A 13,081-nucleotide genomic window follows, 5' to 3' on the forward strand; every position below is an offset into this window, starting at 1 on the left:
ATCATTATACCCAATTCAACATACTGTTCACGTACCGTTGCCCATATGCCGGGCACTGGGTACTGTGGGTTACAATTTGGTAAGACACAGTCCCTGCTTCCAGGAGCGGCAAACACGTAGGAAAGCCCTGCCCAAAGTTTCATTCAATGTCACATCACCGTTTTACAAAGATCACCCCATGTTATCTACCTCCTAACGATAACCTCAACTTCTGCAGCACCAAGGTTGCCAAATTTAGCAACTAAAAATACCGCAGGGGACAAACACTGCATGGGGTACACTTAAGCAGGTATTCAAATTTATTTGAAATTCAAGTTTAACAGGGCGTCCTGTATTTCATCTGGCAACTTGCTGGATTCTCATATCTAATCAGCAGAGTCTAAATTCGAACCTAATCTTTTGCTTTTAGTCTGACTGCCCTAAGAAACTGCCACATTTGGGGTCTCATTTGGTTTTGCGTTTGTGTGTGTCTGAATATTTCAATGAGCTTGGTGCAGTCGAATTCTTGTTTTGCTTCTGGAGTGGTGTCAGGCATCACCTCTGGTTAATGGCCCTCTGGGAATTAGTGGAGTAACCCCAGGGGCCCTCAGAGCATTCAGATGTGGAGGCAGGTCAGAGGGAGCTCTGCACTGCCTGGGGCCCCCGAAGACGGGCAGCACACCTTCCTGCTTCTGCTGGAAGAGTTCTTCACCCCGACGGCCATGTTGCGAAGCCCACGGACAGCCGTGCTTTACCTGCAGACGCATCTGGTCTCCATCCAACTCTGCAGGCACACGGTCTGACAAGATGTTCAAGGCTGATCGGAGCAGCATGGCCCTAACCCACACCCGCTCCACAGCCCACCTCTGGAACGAACAAAGAAATGCTTCCCGCTGAGCTGGGGTCTGCTTCCTGCAACAGGGCTTTGCCCTCCAGCATTCCCGGTTGGCCTCCGGCAGGGGGGAAACCCTTATCCCAGGGCTCTAGGACGGACTGCTTCAGGATGGAGGGGCCTGAGGTGGGGTTAGGGTCCCCCCCCACCCCGCCTTCTAGGAATCCACTGCTTGAGTGGCAGACTCAGTTCTGAGGAATGGCATTTCAGGCGTCTGTTGAGTCCACACTGGCTGGTGCATCCCATTCCAGGCTGCAGGAATACAAACTGAGGAATCCATACAGCTCCCTGTCCCACTCAGCTCGTGGCTGGAGGAAACGTCATCGCGAACCCTTAGATTTAGCTGGTCCCAGGGAGAGTAGCTAGCATGTTGGCAGAAATTGTCCCCTCCCTTTGTAATGCTCAGGAAGCATGAGATCGCGTATGTTATCAGACGACCTCAGTGTTCAGAGAGGTCTGGAGGTTATGCAGGAAAAGCCACTCCTCTTATACTGCTTTGGCTTTGTGCCTAGAGCATAGACACACAGGGCACTGGGGTGGCAGGGGCGATTTCATCATCCTTGCACATTTCATATCATCCATCTCCTGCGCTGAAATCTGCCAGAGAGGAGCCCGCCCTCCCCGCTCTGTTGTTCTCTAGAATCTCTGGTGCAGCAGGCAGACAGATGGATACAGGTGTGTCTGATACAGGTGGGAGTCGGGAGGTCTTGGTTGCGCCTTTTCAAGCCCTCCACCAGTGACAGCCTTGGCATCCGTTTCCTGGCTGCCTGGCTGGCCTGCCAGGCTTCTTGGCTGGGAAAGGAGCATTTCGGGGTCACCCGAAAGGAAGGAATGTAGAGCTGGTGGTCTGGTGCCAACCTGGCGTGCAGGTTCAGTGCCTGCTCACCTAGAGCGATGCGTGGCCGCCTGCCCGTCAGTCTCCCCGCCTCACCCCCTCCTTCCGGCGGCAGTGGAGGGGGTGTTTAAGTGTCTGCTATGCTTCCATAGACAGGGGGTGGGCCCTGCGCTGTCTCAGCTGCTGTTATCACCTCCGCATTCAAGTCCTATCAGACAGGGCCTGTGCCTCTGAGACTGGTGTGTTGTTTCCAGGGCGTGGGCGCTGGTCCAGGACACCTCTGTTGCTGCGGTACAAAGCAAGTGAGAGGCAGCAAGGCTCCTGGTCAGTACGGCCCCTCTGTCTGTCCCTGCCTGTCTGTCTGAGGTCGGGGTTGGTGAGCAGCAAGACTAAGGGGTGTCCAGGCTGAGGAGGGCGGTGGATGGGGTCTTGCTAGAATTTCAGAAGCTGAGCTTTGAGAGATTCAGAAAACAGTTGAATAAAAATCCCTGAACCTATGGCGAGCTCTGTGTTCATTAAAAGAGGGTTGATTCTGGTCCTACAAAAACAAATAGTTCCTCCAGGCTGGGGCTCTTTTGTGTTATTGTTCAGTGCCAGGATACTGTGACTTTTTGAGAAACGAATTATTTTAAGACCAGCCCCAGGAGGTGTGGCTGACTTCAGCTGCAAACATAAATTTAAAACGACGGAGTCCTTAGAAGATTTACGGTTTGGCTTTTTGCAGTTCTTTAAGATGCTGCATTTAATAAGTAATAGGGTCAGATCGGAGTTGTACGTACCTCGAAACTGAGTTCAACTGCTCTGACTTGATCTCATACTGAACAAAGACACACATTTTTGTTTGTGTGGCTCCAAAAAAAGTTCACTACTTTGAGGTTAACACCTATTAAGTTATCTTTCTCTCTCCCTCTCTCTCATTCCATGATTTCATAAGCATCTTCCTTGGGTTGTACTGGGCAGCAGAATACAAAGAGAAATAAGCTATGCCATCAATCAACCCTAGAGAAGCTTGTGAAGGGAGACAGACTCACAAACAACTGTGAGGCGTGAAGTATTAAAAATGGGAGGTTGGGGGCTTCCCCGGTGGTGCAGTGGTTGAGAGTCCGCCTGCCGATGCAGGGGACACGGGTTTGTGCCCCAGTCTGGGAAGATCCCACATGCCGCGGAGTGGCTGGGCCCGTGAGCCATGGCCGCTGAGCCTGTGTGTCCGGAGCCTGTGCTCCACAACGGGAGAGGCCACAACAGTGAGAGGCCCGCATACCGCAAAAAAAAAAAAAAAATAGGGAGGTTGACACCACGTCTGGGGAACAGTGGCACTTCTGGTGACTCAGTGGTCCAAACAGATATGGAGCCCCTTCCTTTAATATAAGCAATAGGAATGCTACATAAAATACAAAAAGATATTTTTAATACATAGAAGAAGTGATAAGAAAGGAAAAAAAGAAAAAGGAAAAAATTAAAATCCAAGTGGTAAGAGTAACCGGAAACCCCAGGTCTACATGCAAACCAGGAATTTAATGCCCAGGTGGCAAAAGGGGGCACATCTATTCACACAGAGGAGACGAGAGGCAGAACTAGGACCCTAGAGACCCATGTGTCTGGGAGCGCCCTGTGGTCTAGGAGGGGCTCGCTGGCCCAGGTAGGTGGGGAGGAGGCTGGCCTTCAGTGGGATGCCTTGGATGGGAAAACTAAAAATTCTCCTATAAGAAGTTGGATGTCCTGCCCTACATACAGGTGCAATGTCCAAATTTACAAAACCTGTACAGAAAATACAAACCTGCAACCTGAACGTAGAAACTGTTTCAGCACCTGTGAATAATTTAGGACCTGGGGACCTGCTACTCCCTGTCCTGGATTCACTGCAGGCTTTGGCTTAGAGTCTGCCTGTTATTTAAGTTCTGCAGGAGTTATAGGTGACTTTGACGCCCACGTGGAGGGCTGACCCTATACCCCGGAACCTTCTCTGTGACCCTGTCATCCTCAGGCCAGTGAGGCGCCCACATGCGTGGCTGGCCCCCGCTACAGCTCTGGCATTGTGGATTCAGGCTTCGCTCACCAACGGTGACTCCTCCCCTTAGAGCCTGTTTAGCTCCGTCACTCCCGGGACATCAGCTCTGTCCTCCCGAGACACCTTCCTCTCTACCAGCCTCCCTGTGTGTGTATGTGACTATTTTAGGGAGAAAGGATATTACTTTATTGATGTAAGTATAATATATATATATATTGCAATGTAGTAGGAAATACATTCTTGAAACGTGATAAGGTTTGACTAATTCTGAATATTAAAGATGGTTAAAGAACTTGGGGGGAATTTTACTTTAATAAACAGAAAACAGTCACATAGTGATTTCTATTTTTGTAAATAAAGAAAAGGGATGGTATTATGCCTAGGGTTTGTTTTCTTCTTAGAAAACCCTAGGAATCAACACTTTTTTTTTTTGAAAGGGCTATTTTTCATAGGGAACTCTACTCAATACTCTGTAATGACCAATATGGGAAAAGAATCCAATAAAGAGTGGATATATGTATAACTGATTCACTTTGCTGTACAGCAGAAACTAACACAACATTGTAAATCAACTATACTCCAATAAAAAGTAATTTTAAAAAAAGTTTATGGCTTCCCTGGTGGCGCAGTGGTTAAGAATCTGCCTGCCATTGCAGGGGACACGTGTTCAAGCCCTGGTCTGGGAAGATCCCACATGCTGTGGAGCAACTAAGCCCGTAAGCCACAACTACTGAGCCTGCGCTCTAGAGCCCGTGAGCCACAACTACTGAGCCCGTGTGCCACAACTACTGAAGCCCGTGCACCTAGAGCCTGTGCTGCACAACACAAGAGAAGCCACCGCAATGAGACACCCATGCACCACAACGAAGAGTAGCCCCCGCTTGCCGCAACCAGAGAAAGCCCGCATGTAGCAATGGAGACCCAACGCAGCCAAAAATAAATAAATAAAATAAAACAAATTAAATTAAATAAATAAATTTATTTTTTTAAAAAGTTTTAAAAGGGCCATTTTTTTTAATATCATAGGGAGATGTCAACCAGGCAGGCAAACTGCTACAGCTCAGATAAATATGACTGAGAGATTACATGCCTGCCAACAATTGAAGTCCTGTGTGCCAGACCCTGCTAGATACATTGTGTATACTCTTTATATGTATATGTATATGTCATATACTTTGTATATAACATATAAGTATTAATTTCTTGTGGCTGCTATAACAAATTACTGCAAACTTGGTGGCTTAAAACAGAAATTTATTCTCACCCAGTTCTGGAGGCTCAATGTCTGAAGCCAGCATCATTGATCTGAAGGTGTCAGCCAGGCCACTGTCCCTCCAGAGGCTCTAGGGATAATCTGTTCCTTGCCCCTTGCAGTGTCTGGCAGCTGCCGCTATTCCTTGGCTTGTGGCTGCATCACTCCAATCTCTGTCTCTGTCTTCACACTGCAATCCCACGTTCTGTGGTGTAGTCTCCCTCTGCCTTCTACTTCTAAGGATACATGTGATGGCATTTAGGGTCCCATAAGATAATTGAGAATAATCTCCCCATCTCAAAAATCCTTAATTCAGTCACACCTGCAGAGTCCTTTTTTGCCACATAAAGTAACATTCACAGATTCCAGGGATTAGGACGTGGATATCTTGGTGGGCGTGGGGGCATTATTCAGCCTGTTGCACCCTATAATGTGAAATAATTCAAGATAGTGAAACTGAAGTCCACTTAAATATAGGTAACTTGTCCAAAGTCATACAAACTGCACTTACAGCTATGTGATCCCAAAACCTGGTTTCATTTTCTTACCCACAAAGGCCTCAAAATACAAGGAAAAATTAAAATATGGGGATATCAAAAAATCTACAAACAATAAATGCTGGAGAGGGTGTGGAGAAAAGGGAACCACCCTTTTGCACTGCTGGTGGGAATGTAAATTGATACAGCCACTATGGAGAACAGTATGGAGGTTCCTTAAAAAACTAAAAATAGAACTACCATATGACCCAGCAATCCCACTACTGGACATATACTCTGAGAGAACCATAATTCAAAAAGAGTCATGTACCACAATGTTCATTGCAGCTCTATTTACAATAGCCAGGACATGGAAGCAACCTAAGTGTCCATTGACAGATGAATGGATAAAGAAGATGTGGCACATATATACAATGGAATATTACTCAGCCATAAAAAGAAACGAAATTGAGTGATTTGTAGTGAGGTGGATGGACCTAGAGTCTGTCATACAGGGTGAAGTAAGTCAGAAAGAGAAAAACAAATACCATATGCTAACACATATATATGGAATCTAAAAAAAAAAAAGTTCTGATGAACCTAGGGGCAGGACAGGAATAAAGATGCAGAGGTAGAGAATGGACTTGAGGACACGGGTAGGGGGAAGGGTAAGCTGGGACAAAGTGAGAGAGTGGCATGGACATATATACACTACCAAACGTAAAATAGATAGCTAGTGGGAAGCAGCCACATAGCACAGGGAGATCAGCTCGGTGCTTTGTGACCACCTAGAGGGGTGAGATAGGGAGGGTGGGAGGGAGATGCAAGAGGGAGGAGATATGGGAACATATGTATATGTATAGCTGATTCACTTTGTTATACAGCAGAAACTAACACACCACTGTAAAGCAATTATACTCCAATAAAGATGTTAAAAAAAAATAAGGGGAGAAATGTCACTGTTGCTTTTCTTTGCTGTCAATCATTCTTCACGTGTATTACAAATATTCGAATTTTCTTGAAGAAGAAACGGAAGGTTTTGTGTGAGACACATTCAGAAATGTCACCTTTCAGCAGCCTGCACACATAGGCCCGGCCTGCTCGTCAAAGTGGCCTCTCCCTGGATGAGTTACAGTAAATCTGAATTATCGAAGAAACAAACAACATCCAATTGCAGGAAGTACTTACACCATAAGATTTCCCTTTAAGGTTTCACAAACTTAGAAAATCAGTTTCACTCAGACTTAAAAAGATGGGAAGAGGTGGGAAGACTTATTTTTCTTGGTAAGAAGGTTTTCGGCACACCTTACAATTAACAAAGTGAAGTATTTTTTTCTCTCTTCTTTACAATCATCGGTAGGAGTATTAACCATGTAAGCGATCTCTGCCTCTACACAACTAGCATATCTCTGTGTAGCGGTTAGTGAATGACAGCTAAGGGCTCTGAAAAGGTCTCTCTTGGTAAAATATAAGCAAATTGTGTTCCGATGAGGATGACGGTGATTTCATTGTTTACTGAATGCGCAGCGTGTAGTAGACATTGTTCCAAGGGTGTTAAAACAACTAAATCATGAGTAGCTATTATTATTTCCAGTTTGCAATTAAGGAAACTGATGAGAAGTCATGTAACTTGCCCAGGGTCCCATAAATGGGAAGTGATGGGGTTGGTATTGCATTCAAGGCTATCCGACTCCAGAGAATGCACTGTTGAGAACTACACTATTGAAACCTAGCACAAAACACACATAGTATAAAACATAATTTATAGATTGTGATATAGGTAATTATTAGTCTCATTTGTCCAAGAGTTTGATGACTACAGATATCCCTATATCATCAGGTTTACACGGGTACAAAACTTCCAACATTCTCGATGAAGTTAAGTGAGAAAAAGGAAACTATACCCAACAACATCTTTACAAACCATGAACTCTGTTTTATCTAATTTTTCTTTTTTCACGTCCTATGCTTTGATATTTGGCCATGCGGTAGATGTGTCAGAACATATTGGGGTCTCCATTTCTCAATCAGCCACCTCCTTCGGATAGCTAGGTCTAAGTGTTCCTACATACATGTAGCTCAAGTCACCCATCATCTGAGACCTTGGCAGGCGTCGCTGGAGAACTTGGCCTCAGAAGGTGACATAGTTTTATAATAAAATCTATTTTTGTTGGAAAGCCGCTGGACTAGTACTCAGACCTCTTGCTTAGATGCTCACTCCCAGCTGTTAGGCATTTTGGCTGGGGTTCCAACCTGACCTTCTGGGCTTTGCCCTCCAGAGTAAAAGCAGCTGCCAGCACCAGTCCCCTCTTGGAGTTACCAACTTGAGTCTGTCTTGCCCTCTTCCTTAAGAACTCTTCTGAATCCCCATGTTCAATATTCAATACATGTTGGTTATCACGGTTTTCTCCACAAGTGGAATTTTAACGTGGTCCAGCATCTAAATCCCAATACCTTGGTTTCAGGTTGACATTTCTCTGGTGGCTACTGACGAACACCCTTTTCATGTGCTTATTTCTCCCTGATGTATGTCCACTTTGGTGAAGTGTCTATTCAAATATTTTGACAATTTTTTAATTGGCGTGCATATTTTCTTACTCCAGAGTACTGAGTGTTCTTTATTTAGTGGGATACACATTCTTTGTCAGAATGTGATTTAAAATTCAAGTCTATAGCATTTTTTTTCATTCTTTTAAACAGTGTCTTTCTCAGGGCAAGATTTTAAATTTTGATACATTTTAATCTATCTTTTTTTGCTTGTTTTATGGAGGATGGTTTCGGTATCATATCTAAGGGCTCTCTGTCTAACCAAAGGTCATGAAGATTTTCTTCTAAAATTTTAATCGTTTTACATTTAAATCTACCATGCATTTCAGTTAATCTTTTATAAGGTGTGAGGCTTAGATAGAGGTTTATCTTCTTGTACGTGAATGCCAAATTGTTTCAACACCATTTGTTGAAAAGACCATAAATGATGTAAAGTCACTCAAAATATAATAGAAAACCTGAATAGCTCCAAAACTTTTAAGGAAATCAAATTAGTCATTAAAAGAAAATTTTCTAAGAAAATTCTCCAGGCCCAGATGTTTTTACTGGAAAATTTTATCAAACATGTTTGAAAGAAGTAACACCGGTGCTATGATCTCTCTTCCCAATTAAATTCATGAGGCCCATCATTACTGATTCTAAGACCAGACAGAAAAAGTACAAAAGGAAATTAAAAACTGGAGACTAAAATTCCTTACGAACATAAATACAAAATTCTAAATACTTTTTAAAAATTGAATTGTATCTAATAATGTATAAAAAGAAGAATGGGGCTTCCCTGGTGGCACAGTGGTTGAGAGGCCGTCTGCCGATGCAGGGGACACAGGTTTGTGCCCCGGTCCGGGAAGATCCCACATGCCGCGGAGTGGCTGGGCCCGTGAGCCATGGTCGCTGAGCCTGCGCGTCCGGAGCCTGTGCTCCGCAACGGGAGAGGCCACAGCAGTGAGAGGCCCGCGTACCGCAAAAAAAAAAAAAAAAAAAAAAAAAAAGAAGAAGAAGAAGAATGGACCACAATTGTATGAAGTTTATCTTGGGAATGTAAGCCTAGTTCAGTATTCAAAAAGTCAATCAACGTATCCACCAAAATAGCAGTCTAAAATAGAATGAATACCACGTGATCATATCAATTCATTCAGGGAAAAAACATTTGAAAAAATTCAACATCCATTCATGATCTAAACTCCCAGCAAACTCGGAAGAAAAGGGAACCTCCTCAGTCTGATAAAGAGCATCTAAATAAAACTCCTGCAACTAACATCATAATTAATGATGGAACACTTAATACTTCCTCCCAGAAGATTTGGAGGAAAGCAAGTGATGCCCTATTTAATATCACACTGCACGTCTTAGCCAGTCCAGTAGAAAACAGTAAATAGGAACCACAGAAGCTTTACATCTCAAATGACATAGAGACATAATGAAAGCAAAAATAACTGGCCAGTTGGAGGAAATATTCTGAATGGAAAGGAAAAATAACGAGACTATATAAGGTATACAAATGTGCTCTGATTATTATTTTTTTGGGGGGGAGGAAAATATTATAGTTAAGAGGATGCTGATAGAAGATGAGACTAAAGGAGGTAAATCATTTTCTGAGAGTTTCAGAAATGTAAGTTTCCACGCAATAAAAGAAAGTCTAAAAACCAAAGGGATTAAAAAGTATCACTGATGCGAATGTGAATAAAAGCTACTTGTTTTCAATTAGTATAAAGTAGTACAGAAGGAAAGGGTTAAGATTTCTGGTCGTTAAGATGAATGGAAAAGGTGCCCACTTGTATCTAGGAACTTGTATTTTTACATCTAGCTTTAAATCTTCTAAAATGTAATGCCATGGTAACAGTAGTGTTATGTTTTGCTGTTTAAATAAACTGAAAAGTTCTATTTTTGACAGAAAAAACAATTATTGAGAGCAAAATCAGGCTTATCTATGTTTCTCACTTAAATACTCTTAGGGGATGTTCAGCTTTTGGCACCAAAGCCATTGAATATCGTGGTTAAGACTTGTTCTTGTTTTGGTTGGAATTCTGGCTCCAGTTATGGTGGTGTGACCTTGGCCAAGCTACCTAATCTCTTTGTGTGTCAGTTTCCAAAGCTGTAAAATACAGAAGATAATAATAAGACCTGTTTCACAGGTTGTTAGAGGACCTAACAGGTTAACACCTGTAAGGTGCTTAGACTAGGGCTTGGCAAGAAGGAAGGATAGATTCAGTATCATTAACTTTCACTATTATTTACCACCTGGTGATAAATTATCTGAATGGAGGACATTTTCCCTAAGGGAAAAACAATCACAAAATTAAAAAACATACATTGAGGGCCTCCCTGGTGGCGCAGTGGTTGAGAGTCCGCCTGCCGATGCAGGGGATACGGGTTCGTGCCCCGGTCTGGGAGGATCCCATATGCCGCGGAGCGGCTGGGCCCGTGAGCCATGGCCGCTAAGCCTGTGCGTCCGGAGCCTGTGCTCCGCAACGGGAGAGGCCACAACAGTGGGAGGCCCGCGTACTGCAAAAAAAAAAAAACAAAAAAAAAACATACATTGAAAACCCTTACTTTTAATGTGACAGTAAATATGCCATGGGTCCTATTTTTTTGTTTTCTAGCAACTGTGCCCGTGTACTCTAGGGAAGACAGATTTAGAAATGGGGAGAAATTAGGATGAGAATGCAGATTTTGAGGGAAACCAGGCATGGTCTGCTAGTTGAAGCCAGAACTTCTTGTGCCCCAAACCTACAACCTCCCAGTTTTTTACTTTTCTTCTAAGGTACGACACTGAGCTAATAATCCAGCTCCCAGAGGCTGATGGGCGGTTCAGGACTTTCATGAATTCGTTTTCTCCGTTCTCTTCCCCACATTGCCTTTTATTTTCCCTTTGTGGACTCCCACTTTCCTCAGCTGCCTGGAGAAGCTTAACCACTAGGCTTTGGGGACAAGTACTCAGTCACTGCAACAGAGACGGGCTAGGTGTTCACCTTTTCTCTTTCCTTCCTGGGCACACAGCTAGGTGACTCGCTTATAATTAAGGGTTGCCCTGTGGCTGGGCTCCTGAATGTGGGTCCAAGCGATCTACACTCTTCTCAAACTAAAAACTGCTCCATGATCTTTCTTTTTCTTCCATCAGGTGGAGGCCTCAGGAGCTCTGGAAGTGGACGAGCCATGAGATGGAAGAATTCTAGGTCCCTGAGAACCTGCGTGGGGTACAGCTGTCCTGCCCCATTGACTTACTTTATCTTAATTGTGTTCAGCCACCGAGCTATTAGAGGTCTTTTTATAGAGTTGCTCTATCTTAGCTATAGACACTCCCCATCCCTGTCTTTCTGGGCACTTTTATTGAATATTTTCGTGCTGCAGAGTGTCATTTTCCCTTAACGAGAGTGTGAGTTCTGACACCCAGGGTTGTGCTAATTGGGGGTAGGTAAAGCCTTCTGTGGGGTCCAGCCCAACTTCTGGGAACTTTAACATTTTGGGCCAGAGACCCAACTCAAAATTCTTGCTTTGTTTCTACCTGCCACTCTTACCTTACACATCCTTTCCCTTTGAGAGCTGCACCTCTGGGATTTCATTATTTCAAGGCCCCGTGGACTAGGTGCCGTTTAATATGCCCTTAGCGCAATCTAGTCTTATTATTATTATTAATCTACTATCAATATACTTTTAACAATGAGCATGTAGAGAAGTAGCCAAGGAACAGTCCAGTGACTAGACAGGTATGCTCAAAAGAAAGGTCTTTAAGACACCTTGTAATTTGATATAAATGGTTCATGAATCTTCTCACACATACATTAGTAAGACATTTCTACACTAGACACTGAAGCAAGTACAATGAATTATGTGATTTGGTTTCTTCTCCCTAAGAGTTCATCGTAGGGACTGGGAAAAGTCAAGAAAATTACATAACAGAAAACAGAAAATGATTAAAATACATGTTACTGATTCTAAGGAGTCTGAGAACCATTAAAGCAATCAAACACAGAGAAGAGTTTGTAAAAGGCTTTGCCCTTGGATGTCTAGGAAGGATGGAAAAATAGTAGCGTGAAGAGTTAAAAGGGACAAGAGTCCCCATCGGACAAGGAGGTTTTTTCCACTGCCCCTTTAATTCCGAAGCCCCACAGTTCCTTCCCTCTTTGGGGGTGCCCCGGTCAGAAAGTGGTGATTAGCCCTTCTCGTGGACGCTTTCTTGTTTCTCATCCCCAGGGGAATCATGGAAATGAATCATGGGTGAGATTTATAGCCTTTGAATTTACTGAGTGAAATCCAAATGCTTATTCTAAGTTAAGGTCCCTCCCCACCTAAATAAGTGCAAAATTGAAATAATGGCCTTGAGCTTTTAAGCTGGGAGAGATTTGGATTTGGTTACAAGCCTACCAGTTCTACAAGCAGCGAGACCATCTCCGTATCAGACCATAGTCGAGATAACCAGCCTCAATTATACCAAAGAATCCGCCCGTACTGCTGAATCTTTCCCCAAACAGTATCTTCAAGCAGGACACCCCATCATGTGAGTACACTGTAAATAGCATAAGTGGCTTATACTCTGCAAGACATCTTTATAGTCTCCAAAAGCTACACTTTAGATATACAAGAAATCACGAGGTCAGCTAACGTGTTAAAGGTCAGTTAACAATTTTGTTATTTAAGACAGTCTTTTTTTAAAAGACATTGCACAGAGATCTATGGGAGTAACTCAAGGGCCAAAAGGGGAGTTTGGTGGGAAGAAAGGAAGATACACATCTGAGAACCAAAACAGTTCTGTTTTCATCTGTTTATGTAATGGTCCTCTCTGTAAGGTCAACTTGGCGAAAAGGGTTTAGATAATTATCTTTAAAAGTATTCTTTAAAGCAGTTGAACCATTGCTTAAAAGAAGGAAAATCTTTCCTAGATGACGGACCTGCTATGTGTCAGCTACTTTATATTCATCATTTTCGATAACCATTACCACACCCTCACCAGTAACAACCACCTATTTTACAGATGAAGAAACTGAGGTGTAGAGATTAAACATTTTGAAGGTCAGAATGCTTTATCAGCCAGAGCCAGAATCAGAATCCATGGCTTATGTATTCTTGAATCCAAAACTTAAGGATTAAGCCTATT

This window comes from Mesoplodon mirus (assembly GCF_964341445.2).
Source record: "Mesoplodon mirus genome assembly, chromosome: 18".
Classification (NCBI taxonomy): Eukaryota; Metazoa; Chordata; class Mammalia; order Artiodactyla; family Ziphiidae; genus Mesoplodon; species Mesoplodon mirus.